The following is a 19274-nucleotide window of genomic DNA, read 5'->3' as shown; positions in this document are numbered from 1 at the left end:
CGCATTCTTCCCTTTTCTGTCCACCCTATGTCCATTATCCATTGGAATATCCACGGCATTCGAGCCAATCGGGATGAATTTTCGATCCTCTTACGATCTTACTCGCCGGTCATCTTCTGTCTTCAGGAAACAAAGTTGCATCCCCACGATCGCTTTGTTTTCCCCCGTTTTCAGTCAGTCCAATTTGATCTCCCCTTGGTTGATGGCACTCCAGCACATGGAGGACTCATTATTCTTGTCCATGATACTGTCCATTATCACCCAATCCCCTTAAACAGTTCCTTCCAAGCTGTTGCTGTCCGTCTTTCCCTTTCTGGATACACCTTCTCTCTTTGTACTGTATACATTCCATCATCCACACCGATGGCAAAGGCTGATCTTCTTCATCTTCTTGGTCAGCTTCCGCCCCCCTGTTTGCTGGTTGGAGATTTCAATGCCCACCACCCGATTTGGGGATCTCTGCGTCCTTGTCTGTGTGGCTCACTATTGATAGAAGTATTCCACCAAGGGGATCTTGTTTGCCTCAACGCCGGGGTCCGTACATTTTTGTCTGCCTCCACGACAAATTTCTAACATTTGGACCTTTCAGTCGGTACGGTTCCGCTAGCTCGGCGATTCGAATGGTTCGCTCTTGCTGATACACACTCGAGTGACCACTTTTCATGTGTCCTTAGATTGCAGCCACAACTGCCATATATGCGCCCGAGACGCTGGATTTGTCCCCAAGCCGATTGGACACTTTTTTCATCTCCTAGTGTCAACGATGAGGTCACTCATATTACTGAAGTTATCCTTACAACTGCGGAACGTTCAATACCTCGCACCTCTGATTTGCCCCGGCACCCCCAGTTCGTTGGTGGAATGAGGCATGCCGTGACGCAATACGTGAGCGGCGACGTGCTCTTCGTGTTTTCTGTTACCATCCTACTTTGGCCAACTGTATCTGCTATAAGCAGTTCCGTGCGCGATGCCGTCGTGTCATCTGCGATAGCAAAAAGGCAAGCTGGGACTTCTTCACTGGTGCTTTTAACACCTTCACTCCCTCCTCGTAAGTTTGGCGTCGAATTTGATGGTTATCTGGCGCCCCTAGTTTCTCGCCAATCTCTGGGCTCATTGTCGTGCAATTTCTAACTCATTGGGTCAACACTTTGCTGAGATATTTAACTCTTCAAATTACCCGCCTGCTCTTCTCCCGAAGAAACGTGCAGCGGAAGTGCGACCTCTTGCTTCTCCTCTCAAAATCGCGAAAGCTGTAATACTGTTTTCTCCATGCGGGAACTTCAACATGCACTCTCTTCTTCTTGCTCTTCCGCTCCAGGACCGGATGGTGTCCACATCCAAATGTTGCTGCATTTATCATACCATAGTCTGCGCTACCTCCTTCGCCTTTACAATAGAATTTCGACCGACAGTACTTTCCCCAGAAGATGGCGGGAAGCTATCGTCATTCCTGTTCCAAAACCTGGAAGGGACAAACATCTCCCCTCTAGCTATCACCCCATTTCTCTCACGAGTAGTGAATGTAAGGTTTTGGAGCGTATGGTGAATTGCCGTTTAGCCTGGTGGCTGGAGTCCCGAAGTCTTTTAACACCTGCCCAATGCAGTTTCCGAAAGCATCGTTCTCCAGTTGACCATCTTGTTGCTCTCTCCACTTATATCATGAACAATTTTCACAGGAAGCGGCAAACAGTAGCAATATTTTTTGATCTGGATACAGCATATGATACCTGTTGGAAGACAGGCAACCTCTGCACACTGTTCTCTTGGGGTTTTCGAGGTCAGCTGCCCCTTTTTCTTCGTGAATTTATGGTAGAGCGCACATTTAAAGTGCAGGTGAACACTACTTTCTCCCGTACGGAGTACCCCAGGGCTCCATGCTAAGTGTTGTACTGTTTGCCATTGCCATAAATCGAATTATGGACTGTCTCCTTCCCGATGTCTCGGACTCCCTGTTTGTGCACGATTTTGCGATCTACTACAGCTCTCAACGGACTAGCCTTCTTGAATGACTCCTTCAAGGATGTCTCGATCGCCTCCACTCTTGAAGCATCGAAAGCGGCTTCCATTTTTCTCCCAGTCAGACCATTTGTGTCAATTTTTGGCGTCGTACGGATTTTCCTCCACCTTCCTTACATCTAGGCCCTGTCAACCTTCCGTTCGCGGACGTCGCTAAATTCTTGGGTCTTATGTTCGACAGAAAACTGTGTTGGTCCTCCCACATTTTCTATCTTTCGGCTTAGTGTCTGCGATCCCTCAACACCCTCCGTGTCCTGAATGTTATTTCCTGGGGAGCGGACCAAGTGGTCCTTCTCCGCCACTATCGCACCTTAGTGCACTCGAAATTGGACTATGGAAGCATAGTTTACACCTCTGCTCGGCCGTCTATTCTTCGGCGTCTCGACTCTGTACACCACCGTGGATTACGTTTAGCGTTTGGAGCTTTTTACACCAGCCTTGTGGAAAGCCTTTATGCTGAGGCTGCTGAACCTCCGCTTTCCAATTGGCGAGCTGTCCTTCTGAGTCATTATGCTAGCCATCTGGCTTCCATGCCTGCAAATCAGTCCCATGGCATTTTTTTCGACGCCTCCTTGGATTTAGGGTATGCAGGTCGCCTTTCCTCTCTACTACCACAGGGAGACGGCTTCCATCAACTGCTACGTTCACTTTCCTAAAACTTTCTTGACAACTTGGGGTACAGCACCACCTCGTCTCTGGCCCTGGACCTGCCTGCTCCGTGACCTTTGTCAGTTTCCTAAGGATGGTACCCCTTCTCTTGTTTGCTGTCGGGCATTTGCTGCTCTATGTGCACAAATGAAGGATGCCACATTTATTTACACTTATGGCTCAAAAACATCATCTTGGTGTTGGGAGTGCCTATATTGTTGGCGACACCCCTAATCGATTTTGGCTTCCCGACCAGTGTTTGGTTTTTACTGCGGAGCTTTACGCTGTTCTCCTGGCTGTCCAATACATCCATCGCCATCAGTGGATGTGTGTTATATGCTCCGATTCGCTCAGCTCTCTCCTGTCTCCAAGCTCTCTACCCTGTCCACCCTCTGGCCCACCGGATTCATGACTGCCTCCACTTGCTCCACTTGAGGGGGGGGGGTCGTCTCTGTGGCGTTCCTCTGGATCCCAGGACATGTTGGTATCTGTGGAAATGAGGCGGCCGATATAGCCGCCAAGGCTGCAGTCTCTCTTCTTCAGCCTGCTGTTCGCATGGTTCCCTTCACTGATCTGCAGAGTGTTTTATGTATGTCGTCGTGTTGCTCTTTTATGGCACGCACATTGGTCGACACTTCCCAATAATAAATTGCGGGACGTGAAATCTCTTGACTGTGCTTGGACCTCTTCCTCCCGAACTCGTCGTCGGGAGGAGGTAATTTTAATTAGACTCCGGATAGGGCACTGTCTTTGTAGCCATCGACATCTTTTAAGTGGCGATCCTCCCCCGCTTTGTCCCCACTGCTCTTAACTGTGGACGGTGAGAGACCTTTTACTTGAGTGCCCCATTTTACTCCGTTATGCACCCGTCTGCAGCTGTCGCCTGATGTATCTTCCATTTTAGCAGATGACACGCGCTCAGCCGATCGTGTTCTCGAGTTTATTAGTGTCAGTGAGATGACGTCAGTCATTTGAAGCTCTTTTTGATGACAAACAACCCCCCTTTTATAGTGGTTTTTTAAGCTTTCTTTCTATTTTTAGTTTCCCCACTTTTTTTAGTTTCGCTCGCTCCCATTGCCGCTGGTTTCCAGTTTGCTTTTTTTAACCTTTTCCTTAGTCACAGACCGGCCGCTAATGACCGTAGCAGTTTTTCGCCCGAAAACCATTTAAAAAAACTGATCTAGTAGTTCAGGAAAAAGAAAGGAATGAACAGGGTGTATATGGCCCGGGAAAACCGGGAGATACAGGAAAAAGCCGGGCATTTTTTCATCCAGGAGAAAACCGGGGAAAACCCGGGAATTTTTTAGAATTCCAGGAATATTACTGTATCCCGCTACTGCAGAATAATACTTCAACAATAAAACATAAACGAGAGAAAAGAAAGGAAAATAACTTAAATTGTCCAGGAAATGCGTTATATACAACAACGACACTCAGTCCTCATGCAAGCGTCTGCCAACAGCAAAATGTATCAAAGTCTTTAGGAAGACTATTCAATGCTTCAAAACAAATTGCCTCTGATGAGCGTGAAGTCAGAACTGTTTACATTGGATTCGTGTTAGCAGTTATGAGCAGGCTCATGCGCATGCGCAGTTGAGTCGCGTTTGAGTAGTAGATTTTCCCGCTTCTGGCTACAGGAATGTGGCTGCAGCCTGTGCAAGCAGTCGCAACAAGCGGCTAGATGCTGCCGGGAAAAGGGGACGCCAGATTCATATTCTTGAGGGGAAAAAAGCTTGTTTCATAAAGCGCCTAACATCCAGCGCATGTTGGACTTTCGATCATTCATATGATTTTGAAACGCATCCCTGTTGGTTTTTTAACATTTTTGAACACATTTTAAGTTGCTTTCTGAATGAATTATGGAAGAATAAGACGATTCCAAATAAGAATTTCGTAATGCTGCTTTTCGATCTCATGCTTGAGAACTGGTGCGTATGAGTGAAATGTGAAACTGTTTCCTAACATAAAGTTTTAGTAGGCCTAATAGCGATTTGATATTGGTACTTCGTGAATTATGTTCTGTCGTGTCTCGCTTATTTGGTGTATGATACAAAATTTCTGCAATATTAGAAAGGCCTGTTTTGTTTTATCTAGCAGACAGTGACAAAATAGACGTGATCAGATCGAGAAACCACACCAGTCTTGGGTGTTATTCGTATAAACAGCTTTTTCAGTATTAGATAACGAAATTTCGATTTTTCATGTAGCAAAATGTTTGCCGAACTTTGGTGAGGTAGTAGATTCTTTCCCAGAAAGGAAAGCACGCCATGTAAAGCTGTAGCAAGATCAGAGAGAAAAAATTCTAGGAGCTCAGGATTGAAGAAATGTGTGCTTTCTTGCTTGTCTCTCGTCTATATTGGTTTTATGTATCCTATATTTAATTTTATGTCATACAAAACAGCAAGTTATTAGCTAATAGGTAATAAAGAGTGCAAATTTTCTGAAGAGTTCTTGTTCTCCCGATTACGAATACTAGCATCCGCTGTTACTGAAGAGATATAAAAAGAAAAAAAGAGGGGCAGGCTGTCAAACCGGCCGACTGGGGGCAGGAGAGGCACCACAGGACATTTAAATTTCCACTGTTCCCCAATGTCCTGAATATAGTTTGATGGCATCGATTACAAAATGTGCACGTTTCAATTCCACATAGCGAAATACTGTGACGTGCGATAGAAGAATGCTGTATGAAGAGGCGTGGAACTGCACTTTGGCACACTTAAGACCAAATAACATGTCTTGCATTTTCTCGAAAACATATGTTTTATTTTTAAGACTTTTCAGACAGATGTGCGCTACAAGATGATGCACATATTTTTGAAAATTGGTTTTTTTTTAGTATTGACCCGGTTCGCAAATATCGTAGATCTGGGGCTGATGCGCAGAGCAGCCTGAGTTATAGTGGGTAGTCTCCAAGTGATCCGTGTTTACATTTAGTGATTTTTGCTGTTTCCCCTTCGTTTACTCTCTCGTCAAATGAAAACAAAACGGATATCTGTGGCCGAAAGCTATGAAGTGAATTAAAATACTGTGGTGTTCGCTGTGTTATTCAGTGGTTTGGTATTTAACTAATTTGTAAATAGAAATGATAATCTTATTTTATTACATTGAGTAATTACTAAATAATTTTTCTCCCGGCTAAAGATTTGATCAAGTTACTAAAGAACTCCAAGTTCACGTCGTGTTAAAGTGTTGTCTGTAAGTTGTGTAAGTGTCACTAAATCACAGTTCATACAACAGTTCTATACAACTATGGATTAAGATGGAAACAGTTATCTTCAGCAAAATGAAACCACAGAATATCAGCCGCGCACAACACTAACTTATGTTACCTGAAACAATATTCTTCGCAACTCGTGCGTAATTAATGTCAGCTCCATACATCAGCTAGAAAAGTTTGTTATAACGATCGTGCTATGAGCACTGTTTTTAAAGAACCAATCTGATTCGAATTATTTTCATTAAAATGAGTTCGGGACCACACATTTGTATTACGTTCAGCATTTATGTCTGCAGAGTTGCGTAATTTGAATTTGCCGCTGTGATAATTGTTAAGATGGCGGCAGACAATTGATAGAGACTGTCTATTGTTAGAGCAAATAAGTAAATATTTAAAATGTTTATTAAACGCTATAAACTATACTTTCATATTGTGCAGTATGTAGACCTCATCAAGCAAACATTTGATTTGTTTCTAAGGAAAACACAGACAAAAACGCGATACAAATCGCTATCATCAATGGCTGCGCAGCGGAAAGAAATAATTAACACAGATAATGCTTACTGAGAGAGGAATTAAAGTTACAAATAATTATTCACTCATATTTATAATAATAATGAACTCTATTTTCAAGTAATAATTAACAAATAATTACAATTTCTTAACAGACCTCTGTTCGATATGCGTCCGCAATCTACATAGGCCAACCAACAAAAGGTAAAAACAAAGGAAGACAATCGCAGATCATAAAAGCAATTTACAATTATCATTGTCTTTGTATGATACTCATCGATATGTCTAATTACATCATAGAATATTATATAAATAATTAATGTTTATAAGTTTTCACTGTTTTTTTCATATGTAGAATACATAATGTTTATAACTGTTAGAGGCATAATTTCCTCTCGTCGCACTGTAGCCAAAAATTTATCTCGTGGATTTTACAATACTTTCACATAATTACGGAAGGCTGACAGTCAAGCATTAATCGCGTTGCAGAACAATGAAGTAATTTTTGTCTGTTTGCTAAAGAAATATGGCTTTTACTAACCTATTCCGCAGAGGCAGTCAATGCATTTGAAACGAAATGTTTAATTCCACAGTAGTGGCTAGTTTCAAGTGTTCGCTGCATTTCACGTGCACGTTTTCATCTTCTAGCATGTATGGCATTATACCATAATAAAGAACCAAACATGATATAATACAGTACAGGTGCTCCAAGAAAATTTACACCCCGAAAACCACACTGAAAAGCTTAATATCAGGTCGAGGTCTACATCATTGGGAATTTGGACACACGAATGTGCACTGTAAGTTGCAGTTGAAATGTGGACATTTTAGTATGGTTCACGAAATTCTGATGTTCTTGGAGTATCCTGTGATGTCTTACTGCTTTTACGACATAATGTAAGATCTTTTAATGTTTTACGTGTATGTACATACGGGCTTCCTATGTCATGGTAGCTGCACAAGCGGGGTGTCGCCTGTTACCTGGCGCTCTCTGGCAACTGCTGAAACGAACCTATTTCTAACAGGTCGCGGAAAAATATTGCGAATGCTAGTTTGAAAAGTGTTACTTTCAAAGTAAATATCCTTTTACGTAAGTTGAACTATGCGCGAGAATGTACCATGAATTTCTTAAATCACAGAGCGTTTGACTCTCATTTAAAAATCAACTCTTTCATGACGAGCCATTTAGAAGAATTTCGAACCCTGAAGATCAGACATTTATGTCATTATTAAAAATTTTACTGGCACATTCGTGATATATATCTTAAAGTGTAACTCGTGCAAAAAATATCAACATTATATGCGAAAGATTAGCTTCTCTTGCAGCTTATTAACCTTAGAGACCAATATTATATGTGAAAGTTTTGCTTTTCTTGTAGCAATACTGTGTATATTAATTTAAATCATTAAGTTGTGTGTTATCGCTACTTAACAATGATGTTGCTGTTGGCTGACTACATCACGCGTACTATGCTCTGAATATTCGCTGTCATCGGCTGACAAGATCACATGACATGAGCTATCACTGGCTTACAAAAGCGCATCGTTATTTCGATTTCAATTATTCGGAAAGTAACATGCGGTGTTTGATGGAATTCCAATGTACACTTTCGCAATACGAAAATACTCAGCGTACATGTTGCTGCACATCAAAGATATTTCCAAAACATGTCTTTTTCCCTGAGTTTCGTTTTCTAAAGTGCCGGGAAATTCTATGCCCGTGCCTAAAACCAAAACCATTCAAAAGATTGATAAGTGTTGCAGTTCCGAGGGAAAATATTTTGTCACTTAAGACGGAAAAAATGTGTTTTCACTCTGAAGAAAGTGTATTTTTAACAGGGAAATCCGGGAATTTTTTTTCTTTGTGCGCGTATACACGTCGTATGCACTGTAATTCAGTACCTCCACATTCTTCTTCATGAAATTTCATCAGTTCTTTAAAGTTACCTTTAAAGCTGATATTAACCAAACCCTGGGCAATGTTGGAAGATATTCCAGTGGCAAATCTTTCCACCACCAGAATACTACATCAAACCCAGTCCTTACAGTAATTTCCACCAATATAGAAGTTCTTACATTGTTTGTAAATTGCTGCCTGTCGGCTACACATGTATGTTATGTTCTGGACACGAGTAAATAAATAAAAAAGCTGATGATATTCTGGGAGCTTTTGAGAAAACAACGCCATCATCTCAATGCCCTCTAAAGGATATGTTCTGCCTCCAAAAAAATATGATGATTTGCTAAGAAAATGACAACTTTTTTTTCTGTTTCGTTTTGCTCTTTCCAATCTGTATGTGTCTATTTGATTTTCAATGGATTTCTTGGGGTTTTTGTAAGAAAGTTGTTAGCACGTTCTAAAGCTTGCTGATATACTGTGTGTTGCTGTGATATTCCAAGCCACCGTCTTTTCCTAGTAACTTACAGAATTTGTTGGGGGTACGATCACTAGTGTGTTTAGCTTCATTCCTCTGTGGTGACCACCCTTAAGAGCAGGTGCAAAAAAAGGACATACTTTGCAAAATAGGTCTGACCATGATTTGTATTTATCAATATGGTCTTTTTTCAAATATTTTTCTTCAACCTTCCCTCCCTTATTGTGATAAGAATATGGAAATTTATATTCATGAGGAGGTTTCCAGTGATTTTAGTGTCGTGGCAAGTACTCTGGCTGAAGAAGACTTAGCTCCAATATACAGAGGGGTCCAAAAATGTATCCACTGTTTTAAAGTCCATAACTTGCAAACTAATTGACGGAGTTGTCTCATTTTTGGTGAAAGTGTTGCTTAAAGTCCAACTTAAAGATATCACTGTAGATGTTCGAAATGGTCACCATTAACATCCACACACAAACAATGCCGCCGAGCTGCAGCACGAACTACCGACTGCAACGTCTTCAGTTGGATATTTGCACGTGAATGTACGATGGATTCTCGAAGTTCATCAAATGTGCGTGGCTTTTGTCGATAAACGACATCCTTTAGTGTTCCCCACAGGTAAAAGTCCAGAGGAGTTAGGTCTGGGGAACGTGGTGGATACTCCACAGCACCTCTACAGCCTATCCATCTTCCTGGTAGATTCTCGTCGAGATACACCCTAACACGATTTTGGTAGTGGGCTGGGGCACCATCTTCTGTCTCCATACAAGTCTCAAGTGGCAGGTAAAATGGATGTCTGAAGCTTCTGAAGGTACATCTCACTGGTAACTGTGCCGTCAAAGAAGAATGGCCCAATCAAGCCCTGGCAAGACAATCCACACCACACATTTACTCCTGGCCAATTCATGGCTTTGTCTACATGGACGTTCGGATTTTCGGTGGCCCAGTAGATGCAATTGTGTCGATTTACTGTACCATTGAGTGTGAACTGTGCCTCATCAGGCCACACAATCATCTCTGCAAACTCTTCATCATGGCGCACCATGTTCGTAAACCACTTGCAGTACTCCACTCAACGACATGGGTCGTCCTCGTTCATTGCGTGTAGCAATCGTGGGATGTAGCACTTCCACTTTGCTGTCTGCAAAATTCGCCGAACACCTGAGCGAGTGAATTGTTGTAACACACGACGGGAGTTAGCTGGACTTGTTACTGTTACAGGTCGTCCAGATCGTTGTTTGTGTACATGTTTAACACAGCCATCGGCTTCAAATTTGTCTCAAATGACTGACTTCCTTTCACGAATGTAAGTCTTGAGCCAGCCATGTTTACTCGAGTAACTAGGTGCAACTAAGAACAAAACACTGACTATATGGCGCTGTCACCTGACAAAACAAAACAACACAATATAACGCTTGTGTGGCGATTGCCGGAACTACAAACTATTACACTACAAAAGATGAGACAACTCCGTGAATTAGTTTGCCAGTTATGGACTTTTAAACAGTGGATACAATTTTTTGAACCCTTCTGTATAGACCAATGTCATTTTCATAATTGTGTGTGTGTGTGTGTTGGGGATTTTGGGCACTCAACGTCGAGGTCATCAGTGCCCTGACACACATTAAAAGAAATGAATGTGGACAAACTTAGTAAATTGGAAGCATACATGCAAAGGAAGCGGGAAAAGATGAAAAATGCTGTATAAGAAAATAAAACACAAGGAAAACGAGGACGGGGCGTCAAGGATGCCATGGGAAATTGTCACTGGCTGACCACTTACGTAAAATAAGGGTGTGCCAGTCATCCGGTGAACAAATTAAGACCCTCTCCCTAAAATCTTGGTAAAAACAGTGGACAAGTGACAGACCTTTAAAACTTCCAACCACATTCATTTGAGTATTTCCTAAAAGAGATGGCAGATCCGCCGGCAAGTCATAGTTAATGCTTGATGCTGAAGTATAATCTGTCAGTAATGAAGCTGAAGAGCAGCTGATCTGACCATCTTGGATCTGACCATGAATCCTCAAATGCTCATCTGGTCTGGAACCTGAGAAGTACAGCTTATGTAGCACTAAAATCGTAAGTAATGCTTTTAACTCTTTCGCCATACAGGCATGTACAGGGTGTTACAAAAAGGTACGGCCAAACTTTCAGGAAACATTCCTCGCACACAAAAAAAGAAAATATGTTATGTGGACGTGTCCGGAAATGCTTACTTTCCATGTTAGAGATCATTTTATTACTTCTCTTCAAATCACATTAATCATGGAATGGAAACACACAGCAACAGAACGTACCAGCGTGACTTCAAACACTGTTACAAAAAAAGTTCAAAATGTCCTCCGTTAGCGAGGATACATGCATCCACCTTCCGTCGCATGGAATCCCTGATGCGCTGATGCAGCCCTGGAGAATGGCGTATTGTATCGCAGCCGTCCATAATATGAGCACGAAGAGTCTCTACATTTGGTACCGGGGTTGCGTAGACAAGAGCTTTGAAATGCCGCCATAAATGAAAGTCAAGAGGGTTGAGGTCAGGAGAGCGTGGAGGCCATGGAATTGGTCCGCCTATACCAATCCATCGGTCACCGAATCTGTTGTTGAGAAGCGTACGAACACTTCGACTGAAATGTGCAGGAGCTCCATCGTGCATGAACCACATGTTGTGTCGTACTTGTAAAGGCACATGTTCTAGCAGCACAGATAGAGTATCCCGTATGAAATCATAACGTGCTCCATTGAGCGTAGGTGGAAGAACATGGGGCCCAATCAAGACATCACCAACAATGCCTGCCAAAAAGTTCGTAAAAAATCTGTGTTGATGTCGTTATTGCACAATTGCGTGCGGATTCTCGTCAGCCCACATATGTTGATTGTGAAAATTTACAATTTGATCATGTTGGAATGAAGCCTCATCCGTAAAGAGAACATTTGCACTGAAATGAGGATTAACACATTGTTGGATGAACCATTCGTAGAAGTGTACCCGTGGAGGCCAATCAGCTGCTGATAGTGCCTGCGCACGCTGTACATGGTATGGAAACAACTGGTTCTCCCGTAGCACTCTCCATACAGTGACATGGTCAACGTTACCTTGTACGAGGTGCATTCAAGTTCTAAGGCCTCCAATTTTTTTTCTAATTAACTACTCACCTGAAATCGATGAAACTGGCGTTACTTCTCGACGTAATCGCCCTGCAGACGTACACATTTTTCACAACACTGACGCCATGATTCCATGGCAGCGGCGAAGGCTTCTTTAGGAGTCTATTTTGACCACTGGAAAATCGCTGAGGCAATAGCAGCATGGCTGGTGAATGTGCGGCCACGGAGAGTGTCTTTCATTGTTGGAAAAAGCCAAAAGTCACTAGGAGCCAGGTCAGGTGAGTAGGGAGCATGAGGAATCACTTCAAAATTGTTATCACGAAGAAACTGTTGCGTAACGTTAGCTCAATGTGCGGGTGCGTTGTCTTGGTGAAACAGCACACGCGTAGCCCTTCCCGGATGTTTTTGTTGCAGTGCAGGAAGGAATTTATTCTTCAAAATATTTTCGTAGGATGCACCTGTTACCATAGTGCCCTTTGGAACGCAATGGATAAGGATTACGCCCTCGCTGTCCCAGAACATGGACACCATCATTTTTTCAGCACTGGCGGTTACCCGAAATTTTTTTGGTGGCGGTGAATCTGTGTGCTTCCATTGAGCTGACTGGCGCTTTGTTTCTGGATTGAAAAATGGCATCCACGTCTCATCCATTGTCACAACCGATGAAAAGAAAGTCCCATTCATGCTGTCGTTGCGCGTCAACATTGCTTGGCAACATGCCACACGTTCAGCCATGTGGTCGTCCATCAGCATACGTGGCACCCACCTGGATGACACTTTTCGCATTTTCAGGTCGTCATGCAGGATTGTGTGCACAGAACCCACAGAAATGCCAACTCTGTAGGTGATCTGTTCAACAGTCATTCAGCGATCCCCCAAAACAAATCTCTCCACTTTCTCGATCATGTCGTCAGACCGGCTTGTGCGAGCCCGAGGTTAGAACTTGAATGCACCTCGTACAGCAGCAACTTCTCTGACACTGACATTAGGGTTATCGTCAACTGCACGAAGAATTGCCTCGTCCATTGCAAATGTCCTCGTTGTTCTAGGTCTTCCCCAGTCGCGAGTCATAGGCTGGAATGTTCCGTGCTCCCTAAGACGCCGATCAACTGCTTCAAACGTCTTCCTGTCGGGACACCTTCGTTCTGGAAATCTGTCTCGGCACAAACGTGCCGCGCCACGGCTATTGCCCCGTGCTAATCCATACATCAAATGGGCATCTGCCAAATCTGCATTTATAAACATTGCACTAACTGCAAAACCACGTTCGTGATGAACACTAACCTGTTGATGCTATGTACTGATGTGTTTGATGCTAGTAGTGTAGAGCAATGAGTCGCATGTCAACACAAGCACCGAAGTCAACATTACCTTCCTTCATTTGGGCCACATGCCGGTGAATCGAGGAAGTACAGTACATACTGACGAAACCAAAATGAGCTCTAACATGGAAATTAATCGTTTCCGGACACATGTCCACATAACATCTTTTCTTTATTTGTGTGTGAGGAATGTTTCCTAAATGTTTGACCGTACCTTTTTGTAACACCCTATATATATCGCAGTTAGCACGTCTAAGCAGCTATTGACATAAATGAATGCATTAATTTATTCGTAATCAGTTGTTTTATACATGGAACTCAGATTCATTAATGTGTCATGGGTTTACTGGTTTCATGCTGATGTGAATGTGAAAGGGTAATTGCTCCGTTGCACAGTGACATGGGCGTAACATTCCTAGATGTCACTTGTAGATAGGGTAACCAGACGCAGGTGGACCAGAAAATTTTCATGCAGATAGGAAAGAAAAGGAAATTACCAAAAGAATAGAAAAATTCATGGAAGGTCCTCTGTTTTTACCAAGTACATGCACCTGTATTTATGACGCTTATGTAAAAAAAAATCACATATACAGGTCACAATAAAGGATGCACGGTATTATATATACTGGTATCAGAATAACAAAGTAATTGACATCTAGCTGTTTACAGGTAGCAGCTACTGTAGCCAGTTACAGACGATGCTCGCAGCTGATATCGTATGTAAACAGTTGTGGTCTGTTTCATTGAGTGTTTTGTTTCTCTGTGTGTCGAGTTTATTTTGTACTGCAGAATGTCCAAAGCCTGCAGTGGATGTGTGCAACAAAGAACTGATGACATCTCATCATCACCGACGCGCAAGTCAGCCAGTGTGGTGTCACCTGCAATAAGACTTGCATTTGGCAGCCGAACTTCCCTGGACAGGGCCTCCCGGCCAGCAATGCCATACGATCATTTCATTTTTTATCACTCCATACCATGAGACAGGGTTGTAGCCTCTCCCCAATGTTATTCAATCTGTATATTGAGCAAGCAGTAAAGGAAACAAAAGAAAAATTCGGAGTAGGTATTAAAATCCATGGAGAAGAAATAAAAACTTTGAGGTTCGCCGATGACACTGTAATTCTATCAGAGACAGCAAAGGACTTGGAAGAGCAGTTGAACGGAATGGACAGTGTCATGAAGGGAGGATGTAAGATGAACAACAACAAAAGCAAAACGAAGATAATGGAATGTAGTCGAATTAAGTCGGGTGATGCTGAGGGAATTAGATTAGGAAATGAGACACTTAAAGTAGTAAAGCAGTTTAGCTATTTGGGGAGCAAAATAACTGATGATGGTCCAAGTAGAGAAGATATAAAATGTAGACTGGCAATAGCAAGGAAAGCGTTTCTGAAGAAGAGAAATTTGTTAACATCGAGTATAGATTTAAGTGTCAGGAAGTCGTTTCTGAAAGTATTTGTATGGAGTGTAGCCATGTATGGAAGTGAAACATGGACGATAAATAGAATAGAAGCTTTTGAAATGTGGTGCTACAGAAGAATGCTGAAGATTATGTGGGTATATCACATAACTAATGAGGAGGTATTTAATAGAATTGGGGAGAACAGAAATTTGTGGCACAACTTGACGAGAAGAAGAGATCGGTTGGTACGACATGTTCTGAGGCATCAAGGGATCACCAATTTAGCATTGGAGGGCAGCGTGGAGGGTAAAAATCGTAGAGGGAGACTAAGATATGAATACACTAAGCAGATTCAGAAGGATGTAGGTTGCAGTAGGTACTGGGAGATGATGAAACTTGCACAGGATAGGGTAGCATGGAGAGCTGCATTAAACCAGTCTCAGGACTGAAGACCACAGCAACAACAACCATGATCAACTGTGCTTTGCTGTCAGTCAATTCTGATGCAGGAATAGATGTTCAGAAAAATTCAAGGAAATATAAAGGTATACTATTGTAACAATACGAGTCAAGATAGATGTAACGGAACTTGAATAGCGTATTTGCCTCTATTGATTACGGTAGAGAGATCGATCTTTCGGTCCTGTCTGTATATTTATATATAATACTGCATGAATAAACGCTGGGCGAGTGTAAAGTTATCGACGCACGCCGTGCGATTTGTTACGATTTGGTCGGTCATAATAATAATAACATGCTTTTGAATACAATTAAAATATAACGGCGATACCTGTTTGGTGCTATTGGAAATAATATGTAGTAAATTAATGAGTAAGGTAGCCGATCCTATAAGAAGAGGTAAAATTGGGCATATTGAGGAGGTCTTTTGCTTTATATCGACGAAGCCGATGATGCGGCGTCATTTTTTTCGTTTACTCTTTGAAATAAACAAGAAGTGCTAATTGTGCGTAGTGAAAAAAATATAGGGCGAGTTTTAAATAACTACGGTAGACAATCAGAGTAACAAAAGGACATTTAGTTACACGAAATCGCGGATAGCGTGGTCATTAAATTGAGTACACCTACAGGGCGGTCAATTCCGGGACAAATCTATACGCATCTCACGAGGGACGCAGTATTGAGACCGTTTATTATTATTATTATTATTATTATTATTATATCGCAGAGAGCGGGCTCCAATTTATAAAAAGGAGAAAAACGTTAACTTTTACAGAAACTCTTAATAATTGCGGATCGGAGAGAAAAGTGTGTAATTGTCTTACGCCTAACAAACATTCGTGGAGGCGGTGGTTAAACTAGAAGAGTCAATTACAAAATACTGTATCATTATCATTGACTGTTGGTGTCGTGCAACCAAAACTGTTCGTCACAGTGTTTCGATGGAACTTGGGAGTTACGGCTCAGGCACTCGCGTATACTCCACATCAAAGTGTGAATGAGTGGTGAATGCGAAATAAAACTGTGAACAAAGTTACGTTAAATAAAACAGAAGAAACAAGACAGTTTGGTCGTATCTGTTATTATTCCATAAACTGTAACATTTCTTATCATTGTACGAAGCCTTTATAGACGATTGTTATGACAATTTGCTTCGAAGGGATAAGAGTTAAGTTTTGGGGACCTGGTCATGAGGGGGTAGCTCGTAGATCCTAACTACTGCAGCTATTCTGGAATCAGGTGCTACCGTGACCGTTGTGTGTTGTCAATTTAAGGTTACCATATCTGATGCTCTAAGATCGACGCGCCTTTCCACTTGGTATAACGGTGCCTCACGGCAACAACGACAACAACGATGAAGGAAGATACGGTAGACTATTATTCACTCAAGAGGACTCATTACATTAACAATTATGTCTATCCACGAAAGCTCACTTTTCGCTGCCTAAATAATTACAGTAAAGCCTAATTTAGTTTCATCAATTAGTTTGTTTAGCACCTCAAGATGGTGCGTGAACATCAAAACACTTTGTATTTACCAAGTAAAACGACCGATATACAACTTCTCTGTAATTTCAAATTTAGCTTTACAGTTGCAGCGTCATAAACAATCCACCATAAAGGAGAACGTGTAAAAATTTGTGGGCAGCAGTATGAGGACAGGCATTGTCGTGCAACAACACACCACCTTTTGACAGCAATCCTCGGTGTTTGCTTCGAATTGCAGGCTTTAGCCTGGCAGTAAGCATCTCACTGTAACGTACACTGTTTCTTGTTGTGCCCCTTTCCCCATAATGTTCCAGTACTGGACCTTGTGCGTCCCAAAAAACCGTAAGCATCAGTTTTCCTGTGGACGGTTAGGTCTTGAGCTTTTTCTTGCACGGCGAATTTGGATGTTTCCATTCCATACTCTACCGTTTACTCTCCAGCTCGTAATGATGGATCCATGTTTCATCACCAGTAATGATCCTGTATAAGAATTTGTCCCCTTTGTTACCACAGCGATCCAAATGATTTTTGCACATGTCCAAGCGCGTTTGTTTAGGCAACTGTGAGTTGTTTTGGGACCCATCTTGCACAAACCTTATGAAACCCAAGTCTGTTGTGAATGATTTCGTAGGCACAACCATGACCAATTTGCAGACAATGTGCCACTTCGTCAATAGTTAACCATCTGTCTAAGAGAACCATTTAATGTGAATGCTGAATGATTTCTTCATTTGTGGTAGTCCGGCTCCTTCATCGTGCGTAACACTTGTCCGACCATTTTGGAATTTTTCAATCCATTCGTAGACACTCTATTATGGCAAAACACTGTTCCCTACTGTACTGAAAGTCTTCGATGAATTTCGGCCACTGATGCGCCTTCTGACCACAAAAAACGGATCACTGAACATTGCTCTTCTTTGATGCAAATGGGCAGTTGAGCAGCCGTGATTAACAGCAGTGGAAGCGATAACGAAACTAACCTAGCAGCTTGAAAATTGTAAAGATATAACAACAATGTAAAACGACAATGCTACCAAAATAAACAAAAATATAACTAAATTTCAGATAATAATTCACTTACCCTCATAATTTAGGAACAAAAAGCACAGGTCAACATAATGTGCAAGGAGTCACTTACATGTCGCTTCTGTTTTTTAGAGAAGAAAGATGTTATTTTTGAAACTCATTTTGTTGCACAAAACTGGAAAAACTCCACGCTGTCAAGACAAATGTCTCCTTCTCACTGAGCTATGCCTGGTGAAACCTGTTTCCACTAGTGGCCTTCACTTGACGCCAAACAGTGGCGCATTTGACTGGCCAAGCCTGGGATCGCCTCCTGTGAAAAATCGGCACGCGACTTTCGGCGCCGACAAAGCTGTTCGCTGTAGCATCAAAAGCTGATTGTAGCAACAGCGGCGACTGTTCTCAATGGCGGCGTACCACGCCGTGCTGTTTGAGCTCTTGTGCGCTGCAGAGAAGCACTTCTTGGTGGTGTCACGTAAAGGCGCCCAACTTGTTTGGACATGCTCATGAATTCTGGGCAAGAAGTCTAACAACAGTGCAATCACAACAATAGGGACAAAGCAGATAGTGCCTATAGGGAAACGTGAAGCGTGCTGCTGTGTCAGATCGGGAAGCCTTGCAAATATTTGGCACCCACATTTCGAACAGGTAATACAGTCTCTCGGCCGCACAAAGTAAGGTGGCTTGGGGAATACTGAATTAAATGACTAAATCCACTGACCAAGACTAAAATTTGCATGCTTAATTTTGGCGCAGATTACAAAAATTACCATTTGATTTTTATTTAGTTTCAACTCCTGGAGGAGGAGGGGGGGGGGTCTACCCCTCATCCCTTTAATATGTCCTTGATTTGAGACGAATCACAAGGATGGCGTTAAACTTTATTTCAAGCCTGATGTAGCTTTTATGCTGAAGAATCTGAGAAATCATTTTACATTTTCCAACCACATTAATTTTACCCAAACAAGCCATTGAAGACAATGATTTGCCACTTCCATCTGTCTCCACTGTACTGAAAAACTGTAATATTTTGACAGATTTAAATTGAACATTGCTTGGAACTTACAAGGAAATTTAATAAGACCAGAACATCACCTGCTTAGCTCTTTTTAAATCAGTGTGCCGGTAGCAGTTAAGCAAACAGTGAACAAGATACATACAGGCTGTGCTGCGCCAACTGCATGTTTTATAGACATAATTTTCTGGTGTTTTAAATTAATGACCTAGAGGAGCAGAAAACCTGCAATGTGTAAAGAAAGTTGTTAAAGGAAAACACAATGATGCTATGAGGTCCCCCATGAGTGGTGTTATGCTGTCTTAAATTTGAAAATTAAGAAAAGAGCCATGTGACAGCAACCACAGCAATTAAATCAGTTATCTTCAGAATGAAAAAGTTTCTACTGTAACAATATTATGTTATACATATTGTTCAAAGTTTCCACTGTGTTTTACTGTGCAGGCTTTCAAAAAATGTCCTGGAAAATCTTTTCAACACAGTGAGCAAATAATAAAGTTCCAAATTCCCTGCATCACTAACTAATTAAACTTTGCAGAAAACATACAGAAAAAACACTTGTAACTTCAGCTAAAGTTCTTGTAACACATGTATAGCTTTGTCTTACTCCTAGTGTGTGACATCACCAGAGCTTCAGCAAATAACAGAGCATTTTTGATGATGTGACCAAGTCTTGAAATTTAAT

Source organism: Schistocerca cancellata, chromosome 6 (genome assembly GCF_023864275.1).
Source record: "Schistocerca cancellata isolate TAMUIC-IGC-003103 chromosome 6, iqSchCanc2.1, whole genome shotgun sequence".
In the NCBI taxonomy this organism is placed as follows: domain Eukaryota; kingdom Metazoa; phylum Arthropoda; class Insecta; order Orthoptera; family Acrididae; genus Schistocerca; species Schistocerca cancellata.
Note: the sequence above shows the minus strand (reverse complement) of the source record.